Raw genomic sequence first — 23128 nt, 5'->3', positions numbered from 1 at the left:
TATAATCCCCGGGGGAATGGACAGGTAGAGAAGGAGAATGGCACAGTGTGGAAAGCCACACTCTTAGCCCTCAGGTCAAAGGGACTGCCGTTCTCCCGCTGGCAGGAGGTCCTTCCCGAGGCACTCCACTCCATCCGCTCCCTGTTATGCACAGCCACCAATGCCACCCCTCATGAGCGGCTCTTTTCTTTTCCCAGAAAATCGACCACTGGAACCACCCTACCATCTTGGCTGATGTCCCTGGGGCCAGTGCTGCTCCGGAAACATGAGAGGAGCAATAAATACTCCCCGATAGTCGAGAGAGTTCACTTACTTCATGCGAACCCCCAGTATGCCTACGTGGTTTTACCTGATGGGTGGGAGGACACGGTCTCCATCCGCGACCTGGCGCCCGCAGGAGCTCCGGGCCCCTACCCTGAACATCCGTGGTGACTATTGACCCCGTACCCACCAATGTACGTACCTTCGAGACACCATGGACCCCAAACCCTATACAGACACCACACGACACTCCCATACCGGGCGCAACACACACGCACGAGGGATTACCAACGCCTAACGTGCTGGCACCTGAAGTCAGGCCGGAGCCAGCACAACCGCCATCGCCGGTACAATCATCGCCGGTGCTACGTAGGTCACAGCGACGGACTCGACCGCCTGATAGACTTAACCTATAAATATACTTCTTGTAAATATTGTCAGTCACTTCACCCCGCGGGACTCTTTTTAAAAAAGGAGGGGTGAATGTGGTAAACCATGTATATATGTTGTAACTCGGTTACCTGTCTGGACACACCCCTCTGCTGACTACCCCTGTGGCTCCTCCCACAGAGTCCTGTATAAAGGTGTTCGTCTTGCCCCTCCCTCTCAGTCCGGGGGCAGACACTCACTGTGGAGGTCGTATTGTACAGCGAATAAAAGCTTTCAGTATTTTACCAAACCTCAGTCTTTTGGAGTAATTGAAGGTGCTTCAGAATCCACCCAATATCCAGCACAATCACCATCTTTCCAGTTTTAGACAAGCAGTTTGCAGTATGCCTTCAATTGTCCAGCTAATTACAACAGGAAAGTGGGTTGCCCCAGGTTTTCCATATCTGATCAGTTTGTTTTTAACCCATTCTTCCTTCAGTAATACATAACGGTTTAAAAATAAAACCATGTGGCTAATACACAAGTCTATACTGTTCTTAATTATAGAAATAGATTTCAACTTTAGGTTTGAATTACATGCGAAAAAAATGTGGATGTAGCTCCTGGCAGATTAATTCCATAGCAAAGATTATATACTCTGTTTAAAATAATTGTCCAGATAAAATGTAATTACTATTTGTTACAAAGATGTATCAATTATTTCTCTCTCTTTTCAAGCCATCAAATTATCCTAGAAACTGTGGGCTTAATTTTGGTTCAACTTTGGTACAGAATGACCTAAGTAGCTCATCGTAACATTTTAAAGTTAAATTTCAGCAAGAAGATATTGGCCCTAATAAAAAAGACTGACACCTTAAAACATTTTGAAACGAATACTGAGTCACTGTATTCAGCAGGGAACATTCAGATGACGGTTATTTATAACTGCAAATATTTAATTCTGCAAACAGGACAACTTGGGGAGGGTGGAGGGCTGATAACATACTTCAACAAACTTTTCAGCAGAAAACCGTTCGATATCAGATGCAAATTTGTTATCTTAGAAACCACACCAACCAACCATTGATTAAAATATGAAAGGATATTGGAACATTTAAGTCTGCTAGGCACATGGAGACTAAAATTTTATAATGCATGTCAAATTACTAAACTTAAGTAGTTCATGGCTTTGATGAAACAATATGTCTACTTCATCAAAGCATTCCCTCACACTGAGAGCAAGGGCAAAATTTTCAACACCACTGACAAGATGATTACCTTAATGGAAGTGGAGCCAGACTTCTTTCTCACACCCACATGATTCACTGAAGAGTCTAAAAGGTAAACACACAAATCAGATTACAGCTCATACTTTAGTGGATCTGAAACCAAAACATTTACTCCTAAAATGTAGTACAGCTTTATTCCTGACTTGAATCTCCCTCCAAAAGATAAGTTTGAACTATAACGGGAATCTTGCAGATTATTTTTAAATCAAGTTAGGCAATCTCAGCTCTGTTAATAGAAAAGGAAAGATCAGGAGCCACCAGATAAAAGCCGAATTTGGCGTGACTATAAAACCCTATTCCCTCCATCACAATACAGGCCAATATTTTTCCAATTCTCAACAAAGAACAACCAAATGGGAGAAAATTATTTAAGACTGCTGGCACCACTAGACCACCAAATTATTTCTAAAATGTTATGAAAACAGTCACCATCTTTTGAAATACATGCTCATTTCCCTTTTAGAACTAAAATGGATTTTATTTTTACTCTTGCTTCAGACAGAACATATCCACTAGGAACCATTTTACCAGAATTCTCCGTTTGGCCCATAATTCATTAATCAATAATTTTGTCTTATTTATCCATTTTGAGCTCTCCAAATTTTTTCTCCACCCTAATTGGCTCAAAAACACTTCACTAATTACCTGTACACTGAAGTTAAAACTATCTAATAAAAATACTTTTAAAATTAAATGTGAAGAATATTATGCATGCTGTTGATGGTAGTATCCTAAGGAATATATGTGGAAAAGCATCACAGCCTCTTAATTCTTGGTGCATTAGAGACTACATTCTAATTACCCTGTGATATTTTTCAGTTACATCTAAACAGCCGGTGCTAATTTGATGTTGCAGATCATGATCTCCACACAAAAGGCTGAAGCAAGTCTGCAAGGTTCCTTAAGTCTAAGGCAAATGTTCCTAACTCCACCCCCTCAACTCAGCTCATACTCCTACCAGTTCTTTTCACAGACATCCATCTGGTCAATATAGACAGAGGCTCATGAATCAGTATAGCTCAGCAGTAGTTGCAGGTGACCAACTGTTTGAGCCAACAGGGGTGATGTAAATCAGCCCGCAGACCAGCTCAAGCTCACAAAAATCAATAGGTTTTGTGAGGTGACAATAAAATGAGGTACTGAATTAACAAGAAAAAAAAAGCATAAAGCTTCCGGCAAGTTGTTTTCCAATTCAGAAGAAATACTATGGTGCTTAAAATAAGCATTGTTTAAGGAGTCATATTTTCATTCAAAGCCAACAGTTTAAGATTACACTTTTCTGTGAAATAAGAGCAACAGGAATTGGACTGAACTTTTGAATTAGCTTGGCAGGTATAATCTGGCACCTATAAAACCCAAGCAGTTTCAACTCAATTCAATTTGATATCGTCCCATGATAAAAGTTGTAGTCATCAATGACAATTCTATTTTGTTACTGTCTGGTATGTTACTTGCCAAGTGCAATAGGATATTCAGCACACCGTAAAGGGTTAAGATAAAAAGGTTCAGCAAGCACGTCGTTAATTGATCCTACTATGAAACTTTTGACTCAAGCTTCAATCATTCCTGTTGGGAAGCAGTAATTGTAACCAATTCAGTCATGTTTAATATGATCAGAACACTGATATTTGACAGAAAGTGTCTGAAGCACAGACTTTCAGGACAGTGCTCATTTGTTCTGTGTACCAAGGCAAGACCCAGTCCAGACTTATTCTGAAACTTTAGCATTTCCTGTAAAGTTGAGCTATCAAAAAAAAAGTAATCTTGACTACAAAAATAAAAGTACTGCACAGCGAAATATAAAACTACATAGTATTCTGAAAAATCAAAGTGCCCTACAGTAAACTCAGATCTGGTTGAACTGATACTTAAAAAACTCCTATAATATAAATATATCCAACAACAAGCATCTATAAGAAATACAACTTTTTAAGATACCATTCATTCAACAGTTGCAGTTTAGTGAAAAATATGTCAAAGCCTAAATTACGCTGTTTTCCCGTGAAATCCAACCAGGATGCCAACAGCTGAAAAACCTCCAACATTTTTTCTCCAGGGGTGATATTTATTTAGCTTTAAACGGGAAGTTCCACCACAGCTGATGAGTTGCACCCATCCCCTCTCTGCTGCACACAGCAATCAGTATATAAAAGTCAAAAGATTCCATTAAGAGCAAGAATTGAAAACCATTGTTGGACAAAATGAATTGCAGAAACAGAGCAAGGTTAATGCAAGCTGAGTTTCTATGGATCAGAATGTTTTTCATCAGTGGTACAAATCTGTACTAACTAATTTTAGCGAAAATTTAAACTTAAAAACTAATCTGTAGTTAAATAACCTATCAGTGCAACTTATGCAACGTCAGCCAACAGCATTTACAATTTATGAAAACTTTGGTTTACAGACAGTTTCAACCTGTCAGATGTTAAGTTACAGATAACTTTGCTCAGATTTTAGATGCTGCTTTGATCTGATTTCCCTTTCCTCATAATTTTCAAAGTTCAAAATATGTATATGTTACCATATACAACCTTGAGGTTCAATTCCTTACGTACACTCAGAGGGAAAAAAGTAGAATTTTATGAAGAACTATACATAAATGAACACTGACAAAGTTGTTTGCAATATATATTAATGACTTGGATGAGGGAATTAAATGCGGCATCTCCAAGTCTGCAGATGACACGAAGCTGGGCGGCAGTGTTAGCTGTGAGGAGGATGCTAAAGAGGGTGCAGGGTGACTTGGATAGGTTAGGTGAGTGGGCAAATTCATGGCAGATGCAATTTAATGTGGATAAATGTGACGTTATCCACTTTGGTGGCAAAAACAGGAAAACAGATCATTATCTGAATGGTGGCCGATTAGGAAAAGGGGAGGTGCAACGAGACCTGGGTGTCATTATACACCAGTCATTGAAAGTGGGCATGCAGGTACAACAGGCAGTGAAAAAGGCGAATGGTATGCTGGCATTTATAGCAAGAGGATTCGAGTACAGGAGCAGGGAGGTACTACTGCAGTTGTACAAGGCCTTGGTAGAGACCACACCTGGAGTATTGTGTGCAGTTTTGGTCCCCTAATCTGAGGAAAGACATCCTTGCCATAGAGGGAGTACAAAGAAGGTTCACCAGATTGATTCCTGGGATGGCAGGACTTTCATATGATGAAAGACTGGATGAACTAGGCTTATACTCATTGGAATTTAGAAGATTGAGGGGGTATCTGATTGAAACGTATAAAATCCTAAAGGGATTGGACAGGCTAGATGCAGGAAGATTGTTCCCGATGTTGGGGAAGTCCAGAACGAGGGGTCACAGTTTGAGGATTATGGGGAAGCCTTTTAGGACTGAGATTAGGAAAAACTTCTTCACACAGAGAGTGGTGAATCTGTGGAATTCTCTGCCACAGGAAACAATTGAGGCCAGTTCATTGGCTATATTTAAGAGGGAGTTAGATATGGCCCTTGTGGCTAAAGGGATCAGGGGGTATGGAGGGAAGGCTGGTACAGGGTTCTGAGTTGGATGATCAGCCATGATCATACTGAATGGCAGTGCAGACTCGAAGGGCCGAATGGCCTACTCCTGCACCTATTTACTATATTTCTATGTCTATGTAAACACCAATATGCAAAAGACAAGCTGCACAAATGAAAATAATACTGAGGCCATGAGATGCAATGAGTCCTTGAAAGCGAGTCTGTAGGTTGTAGAATTAGTTCAGAATAACAGTGATCCTGATCAACAAGGTTGCCTGATGGTTGTAAAGTAACAACTGTTCCTGAACCTGATGTCGGACCAAAGCCTTCTGTACTTCCTGCTTGATGGTAACAGTGAGAAGAGGTCATGACCTGGATGGCGGGGTCTTTGATGACAGACGCTGTTTTCTCGAGGCAGCGCTCCTTGTAAAGGTGCTTAATGGTGGTGAGGGCTTTTCCTGTGATGGACTGAGCTGTATCCACTACTTTTTGTAGCCATTTCCATTCATGGGTATTGGTGTTTTCATATCTGGCCATTATGCAGCCAGCTAGGATACTCCCCACTGAGTCTCTATAGAAGTTTGTCCAAGTTTTTGTTTTCTTTTCATGTAAAAAAAACCTTGCTCTTTTCATGCAAAAACCTAGCTCTTCTCTACCATTATTCATTATGCCCTGACTGTGTATTCTCAGGAAGTCTCTTGATTATTTTGAATAAAAGGTATTTCACTGAAGAAAGATCATCTCAAATTCTCTAATTTCAATGACGTTCCTCTACTTCCTCTCCTATAAGTTCTGCTGCTTGCCAAATTTGAAATAATCAACACTGTTTTCAAATTACTTCATGGTCTCATACACTGCTATTGCAATAAATTCAAGGCTTACAAAAAACCCTGCATTTATACAGCACTTTTAAATTGTAAGAATGTTTCTGCAGGGGAACTTTGAATGATGACACAATTTGACCTTGCTACATGAGATCATGGAGGAGGTGACCAAATAATTGGCAACTTGAATTGTGAGATACATTTTAGACAAGTCAAATTGTTAAATTTTTAAAAATTTATTGAACAATTGAAAGATTGTTTCTTTGGGCCTCCCACAATGTATTTGACATGGAATTTAAACCTGTATATTACCCACTAGAATGAGTTAAACCAGTAATATATAATGTAATGTATAAATGCATACACAAGAACACAATTCTAAAACTGTGAATGCAACACACTGATCACTGTACTGTACCAATGAACGACTGATTTCAAATGACATCCATTCGTACTGAAGTCACACATTATAGGACAAAAATTAATACTTGCACAGTTCAACTCCAACTTTGTCTCCATTCTCAAAACTACACACACACACGGTCAAGTGAGTCCTATGTATACATTCAAACACACACATAAAGTACCAACAGTGACAATGCCTCCACTGATACCTGAATCAGATATATACCCTTGCCAGATTCAAGAATTAAATTACTTCATAGCAAAGTAATTACTTCACAGAATGTCTATCTGCTTCTTGTTTTTTTTTTAAAAAAGTAGATTCTTCAATCCACACCTCAAAAGCGCCTTTAATGCATTGCTGATGTACACTCTCAAGGGTTTATAGCAATGAATGGATGAGATTTTGCAAGATACTTGCATAACATCTGCAGCAAACGATATCAAAGTAATATCAGATATTACTCCTGCACTGAATTAAAACAACAAAATGACAGAAATAAGTAACATCTTGGGGTTATTAATCTGTAAGTAATGGCAATTTCCACTGCAAATATCATCTTAATGCTAAGGTGTCCTTCAGAACTAAATTTTCATTAGTTTTTGGTACGATTGTCCTATTTTTGTGGTGGGCTAAGAGATTTCAAAAAAAAACTCCAGACACCAACTCGGAGTATGCAAAAACCTAGAAATTATCAACACAGTAACACTAATTGAATGGCCTCAGCAGCTTTGTAGTACTTTAGTGCCATTACAAGTATCACAGTCTCTAATTTATCTTCAGTTATGTCACTAATCTGTGACTTGTTCCTGCTGCTACATATAAACATCGCCAACATGAACAGGAGGTTTGGCAGGGAGAGCACCGAGAAAGTATTGCCTAACAATTTGGACAGTAGAATTTGACAAATCCTAACTTTGCCTGAAAAGTGTGGATATTGTTAGTAAGATAATATAAATCAATGGTAATTAAATCACAAATTTAAATTTGCTTTAAATTGTGAGCTCCATGTTAAAATACCAGAAGTAAATGCTACAACAACCAGAAGCTGTTCTTAGAAAAGGATTTACACTTACAAATGTTCCATTGCCCTTTCAGTGTCAATTTTGTTGTATTCTGTGGCTTCCATATGCTTCTTTGACAATTACAATTTTATGAGTACTGGACAATATTTACCCACATTTCACACACAAAGTGTATAATGACTTGTACAAATATGGTTCATGCAAAGTGAATGATTATTTTAACTGTGTTACCATTCAAGCTGCTTCTAAAAAGTGTGTCAGTGGAATGAGTGTATCTACAGTGTGCATGGGAAACTTTAGGTGCTGACTAAGCAGTGATAAGTCCTTTTATCTTTTTCTCATATCCCAACCACCCAGTTATCCCCAAAGATAACAATACCATCCTGGAAGTAACTGCAGGTAGCTTTGCATAGATGGCAGTTATTTATTCAAATGGTAAGTCAGTACCCTACAAAAAGTTTCAGTGTGTTTAGAGCATGGCTCCCATCCTTGCTAAGCTTTCACATTCTCCCATTATCAATAGAGAAAAGCAAGTATCACCATTTATAGCTGATATTGCATTCTTCAGAAGAAAGGGGGAGATTAATTATATGACGTACCACAGGTCAACCAGTATTCCACATCGGGTGCTAAATATAAGCCTTTGCTTGCTTGTAAAGCTCGTCTCTGCTGCCTGCTGTTGATACACCAAATATTACTTCAGGTGGCTCCGGGTCATAACTAAACTAGCAGTGCAAATTTGTCAACAATTAGGTGCACTCCAGCTTCCTAGAAAATATTTGCATCCAAATGTCCATCTAACACTGGTACAAGATGCTGGAAATGCCATAGAGCCACAACCCAATAATGGTTAAAATTCTTGTATAATGAGGAAAAGTAGTACACATTTACATACACTTTTTCATCATTTTCAGAGTAAGCCCTGCACAGCTTAGAACATGTGGTTCAAGTAGATAAAGTTTTCTTAAAAAATGGTGAATAAAATGTGGCAATTTTAAAGTCATGGCACAAAACAATTTATAAGCATGAACATTAAAATAAAGAGAATTTCTACAAAGGCATGAATTGCTTATTTCTACTGTTTCTAAAACATTAATTTTACTGATGAGTTAAAAAGGCAAACATTCACTTTCATTGCTTTTAACAATAGTCCAAAATGGCCATGCAGTTCCATGACAGAAGTTAGCACTTGGAACTTACAGTTTCTCATTAAAGTATCTGTGACTTTTGTGCACACGTCCATTAATAAGCTTTTAGAATACATGAAATGCACATCTGTCATTTTCGTGTGTTGGCTTTCATGAAAAAATGCAAGTTAATTTACCCTCTCCAAGTGCTCTAATACCACATCTAGTATGGCATTCCCCCTAGTCAGCCTGTCAACATACTGTGACAGGAATCCATCCTGGACACACTTAACAAACTCTGCCCTGTCTGAACTGCTGGAACTAATCAGGTGCCAATCAATATTAGGGAAGTTAAAGTCACCCATGATAACAACCCTGTTATTTTTGCACCTTTCCAAAATCTGCCTCCCAATCTGCTCCTCTGTATCTCTGCTGCTACCAGGGGGCCTGTAGAATACTCCCAGTAGAGTAACTGCTCCCTTCCTGTTCCTGACTTCTACCTGTACTGACTCAAAAGAGGATCCTGCTACATTACCCACACTTTCTGTATCTGTAATAGTATCCCTGACCAGTAATGCCACCCCTCCTCCCCTTTTCCCCTCTCTATCCCTTTTAAAATACTGAAATCCAGGAATATTGAGAATCCATTCCTGCCCTGGTGCTAGCCAAGTCTCTGTAATGGCCACTACATCATAATTCCATGTATGTATCCAAGCTCTCAGTTCATCACCTTTGTTCCTGAAAAATGATCCCAGGAATGAAAGGGTTAACACACAAGGAGCGTTTGATGACTCTGGGCCTGTACTCACTGCAGTTTAGAAGAATTGGAGGAATCTCACTGAGACCTAACAAGTATTGAAATGCCTTGATAGAGTGGACATGGAGAGAATATTTCCTGTAGTGGAAGAGACTAAGACCTGAAGGCAGAGCCTCAGAAGAGAAGGATGTCCCTTTATATCAGAGATCAGGAAAATTTCTTTAGCCAATGGATGGTGAATCAATGGAATTCATTGCCATAGATAGCTCTAGAGATTGTCAATGGTTATATTTAAATCAAATATGGATAGGTTCTTGATTAGTAAGGGTATCGAAGGTTTAGGGAGAATGGTGTTGAGGATGGAAATAAGCCAGTCAAGATCAAATGGCTGATGGGATTCAATGGGCCAATTCTGCTGTGATAGCTTATGGTCTTGCATATTTTAAAGCATTTCTCAACATAGCAGTAATTACAAAACAACGTTTTATTGTATTCACTAATAACTGGGTACATATTGATTTAATTATGCTTGTGTAGCAGTTTGATATTGTAACAAAGAAAATGGACAGATAGTTCTTGGGAATGGAAGCCTTACATAACCAACTGACTGCCTGTAATGTCAGGTCCCTCAAGGCACCAACATTCAGAAACAAAAATAAACTTGCATTAATCTATGCTTTGTATAAAGAGATATCTAATTTTCCTCCTTAGAGGATTTGGTGGACATGTTAAACAATAAATTGTATTTCTGAATAACATGCTTACATATGCAGCTGCTGATTACTCATAAAGTACATTGTTGTCCATCTCAACTGGATCTCCCAATAGGCTTTCAGACAAAGCCATCCATTAATATCAATGACGTTTCAATGTTCACATGCACTTGCTTCTTTGTTGTGGTCCACTTCCAATTATGGATAGTATAATAATTACATTGTGTGCCTCTGCTTCCCTACAGTATTGCACACAGCAGTATTAAGAGACATAGATGTCAATCAAACAGATGCAGTCTGGATAACTTTGATAAAGTTTCGCTGCAGGCAAACAAAATATACACTGTGCAAACACTAACCTCCTTAGCTGTCAATTATAACTAAGGCAATTGATAACACTCCTGCAGAGATAGTCATAAATATATTTTCCACAGGTCAGATGGGATCAACACATGGGGAAAATTCACCGCCACCAGCCTACAAAACCCAACAAAAGGAAAATATATAATCTCCATGTAATCACAGCAATTGAGTTCATGAGTACAACTACCCAATAATTTTCAACATGTGAAGCAGGATGGCAGAAAAAGACTCAGTTAAAATGTTTCTATTGGGGATGTGTTGGAATAAGATAATAACACTTTCTAAAGGAGTACTTCCTTCAGAAGCTCCAGCCTGCCAGATTTGGCTCTTAATAATTCAGCTGTGCATAAACCACTAGGTGCAAGATAGAATGAAATTCTGCTTATGAAATCCTGAAAAGCCATTGTTTTCCACTACAGAATTCATCATCCTCAGACACTTCCTTCCTGCTGTTTCTGTTCTCTTCTATATTTGTGTACATCTCAACCAGGGTTAAGGATTTGTGAGCTAATCCATTGATTTGGGCGTAAATCTCATAGCTGGCACTCTGGTGGTGAAATGAACAACACTGCACCATCCGGTGTTCCATTTTTTGAAAGAAATGCTAAAATGAGGCCATTTATACTCACCTAACAGAGCAGGCAAGATTCTAGTTTTGAGGAACATCAGAGAGAATCATCCCCTGCCCAAATGTTATCGTTCAACATGTTATCTGTTTCTTATCACATGCCTGTTTGTGTAAAGTTGCACATTTCCCACATGGTAATTGTGACTGCACGTCAGAACCAGAGACAAAGTCCCAAGGAAACTTTTCTCGATGGTCTGTATTACTCAATGATGCTGAAACAACTTTTGGATGAGGCTATGGTAACTGAAGTGATTCCAGTATCTGTGGAGCTATCTGCTTAATAGATTTATGAGGCTCCAATTACTTCTGAAATGACTCTATTTCCACAAGAGATTTATTGAAAGTGAGGTGCAACATTGCAGCAAATAATATTCAGACTGTTGGGGCAATGATGCAAACTTGCTTGAAGCTGGTCTTCACTGAGAATAGTTAGCATCTCAGAGTCATACAACAAACGCAGGATGGAGATAAATTTTGAAGTTGGTGTTTCATGGTCCCTCTCAAATGACAGAAAGAAAGACCAGTATAATTAAAGGAATTTATATAGTAGCTAGTATTGCTTGTTACATTTTTCTTGGAGTTGTCATATGATGAAGATCTTGCACATTGTCCCTCTAGATGGGTAGAATGCAGTCTAACGTATGCAATAGTTCTTTGGCTGCAAGGAGGACATGATTGATGAGTATAGATGGCAACTTTTATTTTGGCAGACAGCAGGGAGATCACAGCCAGACTCACCTCCTTGACACATTATGGTCATGATTATGGAGTCTCCAAGGTCCCTTCCATCTCTCAAAATGTGAAGGACTTGTGATTACGGATTTGTGTCTGAAGTTCCTTCCTGTCAAATTTTAGGATTACACGGGGAAATCACCTATGCGCCATACTTTGTTATTTTTGGTAAGAAATGGCCTCCTTAACTTCTGTCAAAGTCTGGCCCACACAGATTTTCTCAAATATATATTTCTGTCAATTTCTTTATTGCTAAATTTTTAAGATTTCACAATTTTCCTCCTCTCACCTTAAGACTATCCTCTAGGAAAATTACTTTTTCCTATCCACTCTCTCTACTGTATGCCCTCTTAATTTTCTACAATATCAGGTTGCCCTCAGTCTCCCACGCTTCTGAGAATAACACAAGTCTGTCAAACCTCTCTTTATAGCTAATACTCTCTGAACTAGGTAACATTCTAGTTAAGAGTATTAGCATTAAGATAAACCTCTTTGTATCCTATCCAAAGTTTCTACATCCTCCCTGTAATTTGTCAACTAGAACTACATGCCATACTCCAAATCTAAGTTCGAAGTTGAAAGTAAGCGTATTATGTTGCCATATAATACGCTGAGATTTTCTTGTGGGCATTTACCGTGCTCATGGTCTGCTCTTATCAAATTACGGTATTGCTTTGCACTGTTGTAACTATATGTCATAATTATGTGGTTTTTGTCAGTTTTAGTCTTGGTCTGTCTTGTGTTTCTGTGATATCATACTGGAGGAACATTGTATCATTTTTTAACACATGTATTTCTAAATGACAATAAATGAGGACGGAGTGTCCTTATAATCTAATCTAATCTAAAGCAAAGAAATACAATGGAATCACTGAAAAACTGCACACGAAGCCTGACAAACAACTAATGTGCAAAAGACAAAAACGCTCAAACAAAAATGAATAAATAAAGCCAAGAACACACTTTGTTGAGTCCTTAAAAGTGAGTAGGTTGTGAAATCAGTTCAGAGTTGAGGTGAATGAAGTTCAAGAGCCTGATGATCAAAGGGTAATTACCATCCTGAACCTGGTGGTATGGAACTCAAGTCTCCTTCACTGCCCTCCTGATGGCAGAAGCAAGAAGTGAGCATGGCCTAAATGGTGGGGGTCCTTGATACTGAGTGCTGATTTTTGTGGCAGTGCTCATTGTAAATGTGCTCAGGTGAAAAGGGCTTTTCCTGTGATGGACTGGGCTGTATCTATTACTTTTGTAGGCCTTTCTGTTCTCGGGCACTGGTGTTTCCGTACCAGGCCATGATGCAACCAGTCAGAATGCTCTCCAGCGTGCATCTATAGAAGCTTGTCAAAATTATAGATGTGGCCTAATCGCATGTTTGTAGAATTGCAACATGATGTCCCAAACTTTTACATTTAAGGCTCCAAAGGACCATGCATTCTCTTTTCAGGAGTCCTGACGAAGGGTCTTGGCCAAAACATCGACTGTTTACTCTTTTCTATGGATGCTGCTTGGCTTCCTGAGCTCCCTCTGCATTTTGTGTGCGTGGCTTGGATTTCCAGCATCTGCAGATCTCCTCGTTTATGGATTTTCTTTTTACTGCCTATTGGCTTATGGGAGTTAAGGACTTGTACCATAAGATCCCTTGGTGCATCAGTGCTCCACGGATCAGCCTGCCAAAGGGAAGCCTGTTGAATGCTTTACTGAAGTTCATGTACACAACAGCCACCGTCCATCTTCGTCAATCCTTTTAATCAACTCCTCAAAAAACTCTATCAAGATGGTAGAACATGACTTCCCTCACACAAGCCTTGATGATCATCTCTAACAAGTCCATGCTTCCCTCAAACATATGTAATTGGCATTTAATTAGCTCTTCAAACTTTTTGTCATACTCTTCAAAATAGATGCCAATGACAATGAATTTCAGGACTGTTCATAAAATGTGAATACCTTAGCACTTCACAGATGGCTCCCGGCCTGTGCCAGAAGAGTAAACTATGGTTTGCTGTTGGGGGGGGGGGGGGGGGGTGACATATGCAGAGAAGTACCACCAGTCCGGTTCCTGTCCCCCTGCCAGATTAGTTTAAACCTACCCAAACAACTCTAGCCAACCTCCCTGCAAGGATATGGGGTTCAGGTGTAACCTGAGCCTGTGTACAGGTCACCCCTTCCCCAGAAGAGATCCCAATGATGCATAAATCTGAACCCCTGCCCCCTGCACCAGTTCCTCAGCCACACATTCACCTGCCAAATCATCCTATTCTTATCCTCAATGGCACGTTGAGGCCCTGGAGGTCCTGTTTCTCAGCTTCCTACTTAGTTCCATAAAATCTCTCTTCAGGACCTCCTCACCTATGTCATTGGTCCCAATATGTACCAAGACTTCTGGCTGCTCACCCTTGCCCTTGAGAATGTTATGGACACGACCCGAGACATCCCTGATTTTGGCACCAGGGAGGCAACATACCACCCAGGTGTCTCTAGCATGCCCACAGAACCTCACCTCTGTTCCTGACTAAAGAATCCCCTATCACACTGCAGTCCTCTTCACCTCACTGCTCTTCTGAGCCACAGCACCAGACTCAGTGCAAGAGACCTGGCCACTGTAGCTCCCCTTGGTAGGTCATCCCCCTCAATAGGGTTTAAAGTTGTATATTGAGGGGAGTGGCCACAGGTGTTCTCTGCACTGGCTGTGCATTTCCCCTCCTGCTCCTGACAGTCACCCAGTTACCCATCTCCTGCAAACTAGGGTAAATACATTCCTGTAGGTCCTGTCTATCACCTCCTCATTTTCCCATACGAGGTGAAGGTCATTGAGCGGCGGCTCCAGTTCCTTCATACATTCTCTCAGGAGCTACAACTCAGTACCCCTGGTGCAGATGTGTATATCCAGGGGTCAGCCAGACTTCCCACGTCCCACTCAGAGTACAGAACACTGCCTCTGGAGCCAATCACACTATAATACTGTACTATTTACATAATCATGTAAAACTACAGGTGCAGTATTTGGACTGCAGGAGTTTTCTTGATGACTTGAGCTTGTCAATACAAAGCCATGCTCAAGTATTTCATCAAGGACCTACTGAAGCTAATGATTTTCCTGCTTCCATGCAAAAATCACACCCTACTGGAAGATTGCATCCCTTCTCACCCTGGTAAAAACAGCCCAGGAGAATCAATTTAATTCCCTTTGGGATGTAGATCAAGACTTCTTCAATGTTAAGTGTAAGTCCTCCTTGGCTCTGAAGCTCCCATGGAACATGCATTGCTGTCTGTAGCATGTTGACTCCATGTTAAAGTGAACTGAAAGGTAATGAGACAGTCACCGATTTGACAGGGGGAGATGCTGAGGGATCCACTAGTACATACTTGATGACAAAGCTCACTAGGAATAAGGGATTCCTCCTCTGATTTATCCCTCCAGATAATAGGGCACCCAACACCTTGTTGTTTAATCTGTTCATTTCCTGCCCGACCTGTCTCTCTCAGTGCAGTGATGTCGATGTCGATGCCAATGCCACTGGATTAGTGGGTGCCAGGGTAGCATAACGCTATTACAGCACATGATGTCAGAGTTCGCACCTCACTTCCAATGTCGTCTGTAAGGAGCTTGCACTTTTCTGACTGTGAACGCGTGGTTTTCCTCTGATGTTGCAAATATGGCTCGTAGGTTAATCGGTCATTGTAAATTGTTCTGTGATTAGGTTAGGGTTAAGTAGCTGGGTTTCTGTCTGTAGAGATTCATTGGGGCAGAAGGGTCTGTTCCATACTTTATCACTAACTAAACAAAATAAAAATAAACATAATTTAGAAAAATAAGCCATGATAACAGGGCAAGTTTCATGTCTGTCATATCACTGTTGGGATTGTCCATGAAGGGTCCTGCATTCCACTCCAGTTTCAAGTTCAGACAACTCCAGTAGTCATTATGCATATGACACTTGCAATCTCATGAATTTGCAAGATCAAGCTGCAGGGAATAGTCTATCCATTAACCGAAAGATGGCGTTGAGAATCTCGAGTCCACAGAGTAAAGGTTCCCAAACTGAGGTCCACGGACTCCTCCATTAATGGTAAGTCTCCATGGTATAAGAAGAGTTAGGAACCCCTGCAATAGAGTCAAAGTTGTTTTAGTCTGTATTCTTGCTCACATCAGGGGGTGTTGATTGCTCAAACCTTCAGTAATCAATGTTTTATGTTTGAATTAAACCACGTACTTTTCTTCCCACATCTCAAATGCTTCTTCGAATCCCAATTCTTGAACCAGTTCAATAACCACTGTTCCTTCTACGCTGCCCAGTGGTGTGGCCACACAGCGTCTGAAATGTTCCCATCCATATAGCCATTGTTGAAGTGAAGCTGGAGTTTTATTTTATATAATGTTAATATAATTTTAAAATCACGCTAATGTAATTTTGAAATCTATGTTAATTAATTGCAGGTTATTTCAGTTCTATTATGTGTTAATATAATCCATAAATTTTCTAAATAATAAACATACCACAACCTTTACTTTGAAACATTTTAGAACTTCAACATACTTACATTGTAACAATAATCTAACTTGAAATACTGGCAAATTGCAACAACAAATAAACAATCTTACTAGTCGAAGTAAGATGGCTATCAAGACATTTTGCTGTTACTGCTTTAATGAGGAATTATGAAGTTTTGATTAAGTATTGTAAAGAGCAAACCAGAAAATCTGCAGATGCTGGAAATCCAAGTAACATATACAAAATGCTAGAGGAACTCAGCAGGCCAGGCAGCATTACAGGCAACGTTTTGGGAGGGCAAGTTCATGACTATAACTATCCAATCGACAGCTCCAGCCAGAAGACCAATTCACAATATCAAGTGGCAATAACTGTCCTTAATGTAGAAAATCAGGCATTTCTTTGTAAATTCCTTCAGAAAGCTGTTTGAATGCAATTGAAGCACAGCAGTATGCAAAAGCAAAAATTAACAAGTTATGGTCACAGTATCTTCGCAATACTGTTTATCAGAGTGAAAAAGTGACAATCTGCTTGCATCTATACGTTCTGACATTGATACAGTGTCTATTATTCAATCGGAATAATTGCATCAATCGGATAATACATTTCCTGATGATAAGTTTAGAGAATGGCAAGCTTTTCACTCTGTTACTATTGCAAACACAACCAAATGTTGAATATGGAAAAGAGAACATTGTACAACTGACAAAAAAAAAACACACCGCTGCGAATATGAACTGCGACAAAAGCGCTGCCTCAAAAAAAATGCAGCAGTACTGTGAATACAAATTTGCTTAAGACTGGTTTAATTAAGATATTCACTGATAATGTTAAACTATGTTGAAGAGTTGACAATTTTTGTTGACATCATTGGAACATCTGATTTCTAGTGCTGACTGTGAATGTAGATTCACGCTTATGAATTCAATCAAATGTAAACCCAGAAACACATTAGAAGTGGAACAGTTGGATGATCTAGTGAGGATTCAGATGGACCTTTCATCTGGATGTGAAATTAATCTGGACAGTGCTTAAGGACAATGGATTTCTAATAAAGACAAGCAAGAAAAAGTTTACGAAACTTGAAAAGCTTTCGTTGTTGTATTTTCATTATACCCTTCCATTAATAAAAAGTATGTCATATTTCAATTTTCATTCTAAATATTCATAGTATACATATTACAAACAAAACATTTAAAGTACTGCTCAGTTTTCAGGCTGTGTCAAAATTTCCTGCTCAGAGCGATGGTTGGTCCGTGCAGCTGTTCAAAAAAAGCTAGAGGGAACATTGTCAATAACCCCCTCTAAACTTTTTCCCAATTCTCTTTGTGTTTTTCCTCCTTTAGCACCATAAAGTGCTTTAATAACTCATTTAACAATGTTTGTGAAGAATCACTGGAAAGTATTTGTACACAGGACACAACTTTGACAGACAATAATAAAAGAAAATTCAAACTATCATCTAGCCTGAATTTCCATTTGGCTTTAGCAGGACTCAAAATTCTGAAGACAGATTACCATTGTACTTCTGGCGAATAGAGTTACTTCTCAATAGTTTCCTGCGAGTTCCTAGCATGACTTCAAAAATATCCTATATCCTGTAAATCGATCCATGCAGTTTTTTTTCCCCAAAGACCAGAATCTGACTATTTTGGTGACTGCAGTCCTGTATTGTCACAAGGCAGGTGCTCAAAATGCTCCATACAAATGTAGCATATTCCACTGAGTTCTTAGGAGATTGGCCAAACCATATAGATAAATTTGACAAGATTACATTTTTTTAAGTCAAACATTGATAAGCTTCAATTGAACTTTCTAGAGTTTGAATTGTGCAAAATATTTCCATAGTTAAGAAATGCAAATTTTTTTTTACACAGGCACTTCAGTAACTGTAACAAAGGACTTGAAATTTTTCTTTTTGCATGTGTCGTTTTTTTCTTTTGTTAGTATATCTTTACTGACAAATAATGAATCAAAGCTGATCTGACTGTTTTTGCATACTTTTTTTATATATATGAATACAAGTGTGAATACAAAGTGCATTGTCCCAAAACCCATGAATTCCACACCGACCATCAACCATCCACTTACACTATCCTAAATTAATCTCATTTTCTAAAAAATCCAGCTACTCCCAGATTCAACCATTTATTTACATACCGTGGGTAACTTAAATGGCCAGTTAACTTATCGACCCGCACATCTTTGGGATGTGGTAGGAAATCAGAAAACGAGAGGAAATTCACACAGTCATCGGGAAAGTGAGTAAGACTCTGACACCAGCCAAAGTCAGATCTACCATCACATCTCCCCAATGGTATAGCCCACCATCACACATCAAACTGTGCAACTACATTTAAACTTGACAGCAAAATAAATACCAAGTTGATTTTTCACACGGTAGTTAAGTAAATAAAAATATCGTCAAACCTGCACAGAGAAAAACAGGGAATAACTTTTATTTTCAGTTTAATTGATTTTACTTAGACCAGCACTGAAAGGATTCAAATTAACTTCAGGTCATGACTATGAACAGGAGCTTGAATCTCCTCCACTCGTTGATATTTGCCACCACCACATGACTGAAAGGTGAATAGAACAGGACTGGATTTCATTTGTGGTAACTCTCCACCCCTCCCCCAAAATCATAAAGGATGGCTGGTTCAAATAGGTGACTGCCATCTGTTGATAGTTTCCTCGGCTAGAAGTTAACACCCTCTGGAGACAAAGTCGGAAGAAAGCTGTTCAAGAGAGAAAGGGATTAACTTTTTTTACAAACCAATACAACCTGACATATAGTGCTGAGGTCACTTTATTTCTCTTTGGAGATTTTAATACCTTAATCGTGCAATTGTGTTTGATAAAAACGTAGAGAAATGCCAATACCAGCACACAACAGGGAAATGTACACTCCCTCTTTGATTACAAATGCTTTATACCCAATTCAGAACCACCCTCAACATATGCTACGACAGTGTGCTTTTCAATCTCCAAGCCAACTACATTGTTCTTAAGTGTGCATTCTTAAAAATTCACCATAGCCAAGTTTCAGATAGCCATAGATTTTCTTTCAGTTATTCAAATCCAGGAAGGATATAATTGCTCCAATTTTTTTTACACCCAAAATACAATAGACTTTATTCAGAGTGAAACACATCAGCATAATTGAGTGTTCCACCATAGCAGAAAGGGCTCTCTCTCACTCAGGACCATTCTTTTTCCCCCACACTTCCACTCTCCCACAGAGCAAAGGGAGGGTTCCTCTTCCCCTCACCAGCCTCCACATTCAATGGAGTTTCCTCCACAAATGCTACTGCCAACAAGATGACATACTACCAAGTATTTTGACAAATTTTGAAGAAAATGGGGCATGAAGAAAAAAATTTCCACTCATTGGAGACATCCTTATCAAAAAGGTTTATGGTTGCAGAGCAATCATTCAGCCCTGCAAGAATTCCTCTGGGTGGTATCATAGGTCCAACCATATTCAATTGATTCAATGACTTTCCTTTTATTATAGCATTAAAAGTGGTGATGTTTACAATCTCTCAAATAAGACCACAAGACTTTGGAGCAGAATTAGGCCATTCAGCCCATCAAGTTTGCTCCACCACTCCATCATGGCTGAATTATTTTCTCTCTCAGCCTTACTCTCCTGCCTTCTTCCCATAACCTTTGGCAGCCTTACTAATTAAGAATCTATCAACGTCCACTTTAAATATACCCACGACATGGCCTCCACAGCTGCCTGTGGCAGTTAAGGTCTCAGTATAGACACATATGCAGAAATACCTGTACAACACCCAGGCTTCAGCAAGGTGGCAAGTAGCATTGACACCACACAAGTGTCACACACCCGTCCCTCACCCCCTCAAGGGCAGCCAAAACACTTCCATTACATTCACTGATCAGAAATGCAACTGGACAATTTGGACTATAGAGCATGTAATATTCTGGCAAACTTGCAGTGATCAACCAGCTGCCTACCAATTTGAGGTCACCTCAAAGTTGGAACTTCAATGAAATACTGTTCACTTGCTAAGATGAGCACAGCTAATAAGACAACATTAACACCACACTTTCTAGGACAAAGCAACTTTATTAACTGATTTCTTACCCAATGCAAAGCTATAGCGGCAGTCTCACTAACACTCATGCATATATCCAGGATATGCAGAAGTTGGGGACGACTTGTACTGGCTGCAGTGTGGTAAATCTACAAGATATACTGAGGAATATGATAGTTTCTTCAACAGCAAATCAGCAGTTTCCATTACAAGGAGCAAGACCACTTTGAAGCTCTTCTCCCAAGTCACGGGTCATTTAACCTTAGATATACCTGTTATTTCTACATCATTCCTGCATTGCTGTACACAAAACGCTGTGCTAAAGAAACCTCATCGCACAGAGTGCAGTATTTTCAGCGACTCAGCTTCTCCTATCAATAACTACTGATATCTCCAGTAACACCTATATCCTCCAGAAGAAATCAACTTTTCAAAATTCATTCAAGATGTTCTCTGTCAAGGCAAGAATGATGACACTCAAATGGAAATCTATCATGTTCACTTACATAGTAATTTCTATCCTATTCACTGAAACAAAAATAGAAAATTCCAGAAAAAACACCCATGACCAGGGAACACCCAAAGCACAAAATCCAATGCAAAGGACAATTTAATCTGTTATTGGGATTACTAAGCCAGAAAATAAGATTCCCATTGACTCAATTTGCTTTTCCTTCAAATTCATGATACTTTGCAATATGAAGGATACAACTCTATTCTGAAATTGTTTTAAAATTAATGCCAAGAAAACCAAGGATTTTTTTTTGAAAACAGTACAGTGACCTGCCAGACTACCCAAAGCCTTGGAGATCTAGTAGGCCTGGCTACAGGCCCAGAAAAGATATTCCAGCAACACTTGTAAATTTAGAGGTGAATGGGACAATTCAAATATTTTATTTTGTAAAATTAATAACTCTGATGAGTTTTGAGAATATTAGTTGGCCTAAAGAGAGACCAGAACATTTCCTAGTAAAGAAAAACCGTACTACCCAGACTTGCTATACACAATTAGGAGACAACAGAGAAACTGAAACAGCTAGAAAGATTTAGGTTTTAAAACCAGAACAGATCTTAAAGTGCCAAACTTTGAATTATTTAGTTGGGAATAACATTTTGATTTGGTACTTCTTTAAGACTTACAACACTGTATTTGTTTGATCTGCAGAAAATACAGGAAGTTATGATGCACGTATGCCACAAATTATTTTACCTAACAAGTTTCTTGAGAGTTTTGAACCTCTGAGATTCTTACTGACGTTAAATGAACATTCCTATTTGCCTTGGGTGGTGGGGTGAAGACACATCTCTACTAAAGGAGGTAGAGAGCACTCCTTCCCTCTGTTAGTCTGTAGGTCACCCTTGGGCAAGGTGAAGCAACTGCTTAGCTCCCGATCAGGGTCACACAAGGCTAAGGGAGCAGTTGGGGGATGATCGTATGAGGCAGATAATCTCTGAAGTGTATTGATAACGGATGGGATCACCCAACTTGTGAAGACACTGCCCAGAAGGCGGTGGAAAAACACTTCTGTCAAAGAATTTGCCAAGGACAATCATGGTCATGAATAGACCTTGATCGACCACATCATATGACACTGCACATAATGATGAAGATGCCAACGATATAGTTACCTATTTAATTAGCAACAATTTAAAACTTCTTGGCCTTTTGCCCATTTTCTCAATATTCTTGAATAATGGCAATGATGGCTTCAAAAAAAAAAAAAAATCAGGAGCTCAATACAGTAAGCAGTAGAGTTGAAAACAATAAAGCTTGGCTATTCAGCTTCAATAACTGGAACAAGGAAGTTGCTGGGCTGGATGGAGGATCAGAGCCGAATGAGCTGTCAGTAATATGAACCCAACAGATCTTCAATGTTAGGTTTAAAATTTTCAATTATCCCAACTTGAACTGTGAGAGAAATTCCATTTGAATATCTACCACTTTTTTCTTGACATTACCGCCAAATGCCTCACCTGTTCTTTGGTAGAGAGCAGTGGTAACAGTTTCCCCCCCATGCACTTCCTTAAATCACTGAATAGCTCAAACAGATGGCCCCCAAGATTCTGCATTTAATAGTGTACAATTTTGGTCTGAAAAAGCACCAAAATATTTTGCTTATATCTATCTAAAAGAATTTATTTGGGAAAAAATGGCTGCATTTATCGAAGTTTTGAGGACTGCATCTAGCAAACCAATTATGAAGTAAAACGCAGAAAATGGATGGTATTCCATTGTTAGATTTTAGCGTAACATAAATAATTCCAACGGTATGATACAACAATTGCCTGGAGCTTAGGGAACCTCACAATAATGGTGCACTTAAAATGTTTATAGCCACCACATGTACAGAACAAAAGTTTAGAACTGGGAGTGACCTAAATAGCTCAGATCATGATCAGTGTGGCAAGGCATTCCCTATGGGGAACTCCTATGGTTCTAAGACAAGGACAACTTCACTGTTGTACTAAAATTAAAAGAAGAATTCACCTTCAGACGAATTTTCTTTTAGGCAGAGGGTTGTGAATCTGTGGAATTCATTATCACAGACAGCTTTGAAATCAGGTTATTGGGTATATTTGAAGTGGCGGTTGCTAGGTTCTTGA

The 23128-nt window shown here is 39.2% G+C and overlaps 1 protein-coding gene across 4 annotated transcripts in view; it reads right to left on the bottom strand.

The window, feature by feature from the left end:
* The window catches only part of LOC140201358 (rho guanine nucleotide exchange factor TIAM2-like), a 278281-nt gene that overhangs the window by 208063 nt on the left and 47090 nt on the right, over positions 1–23128 (bottom strand). For 3 of the 4 annotated variants that reach the window (XM_072265342.1, XM_072265339.1, XM_072265341.1), the window contains exon 2: positions 1909–1964. The exons of the other annotated variant lie outside the window; for it this stretch is intronic. The gene's annotated coding sequence lies outside the window, so the exon portion shown is untranslated. The remainder of the gene's footprint in view (positions 1–1908; positions 1965–23128) is intronic. 4 annotated transcript variants of the gene reach the window in all.

Source organism: Mobula birostris, chromosome 8 (assembly GCF_030028105.1).
Source record: "Mobula birostris isolate sMobBir1 chromosome 8, sMobBir1.hap1, whole genome shotgun sequence".
In the NCBI taxonomy this organism is placed as follows: domain Eukaryota; kingdom Metazoa; phylum Chordata; class Chondrichthyes; order Myliobatiformes; family Myliobatidae; genus Mobula; species Mobula birostris.
The sequence above is the reverse complement of the archived record's forward strand: the minus strand, read 5'-3'. Positions and strand labels throughout refer to the sequence as shown.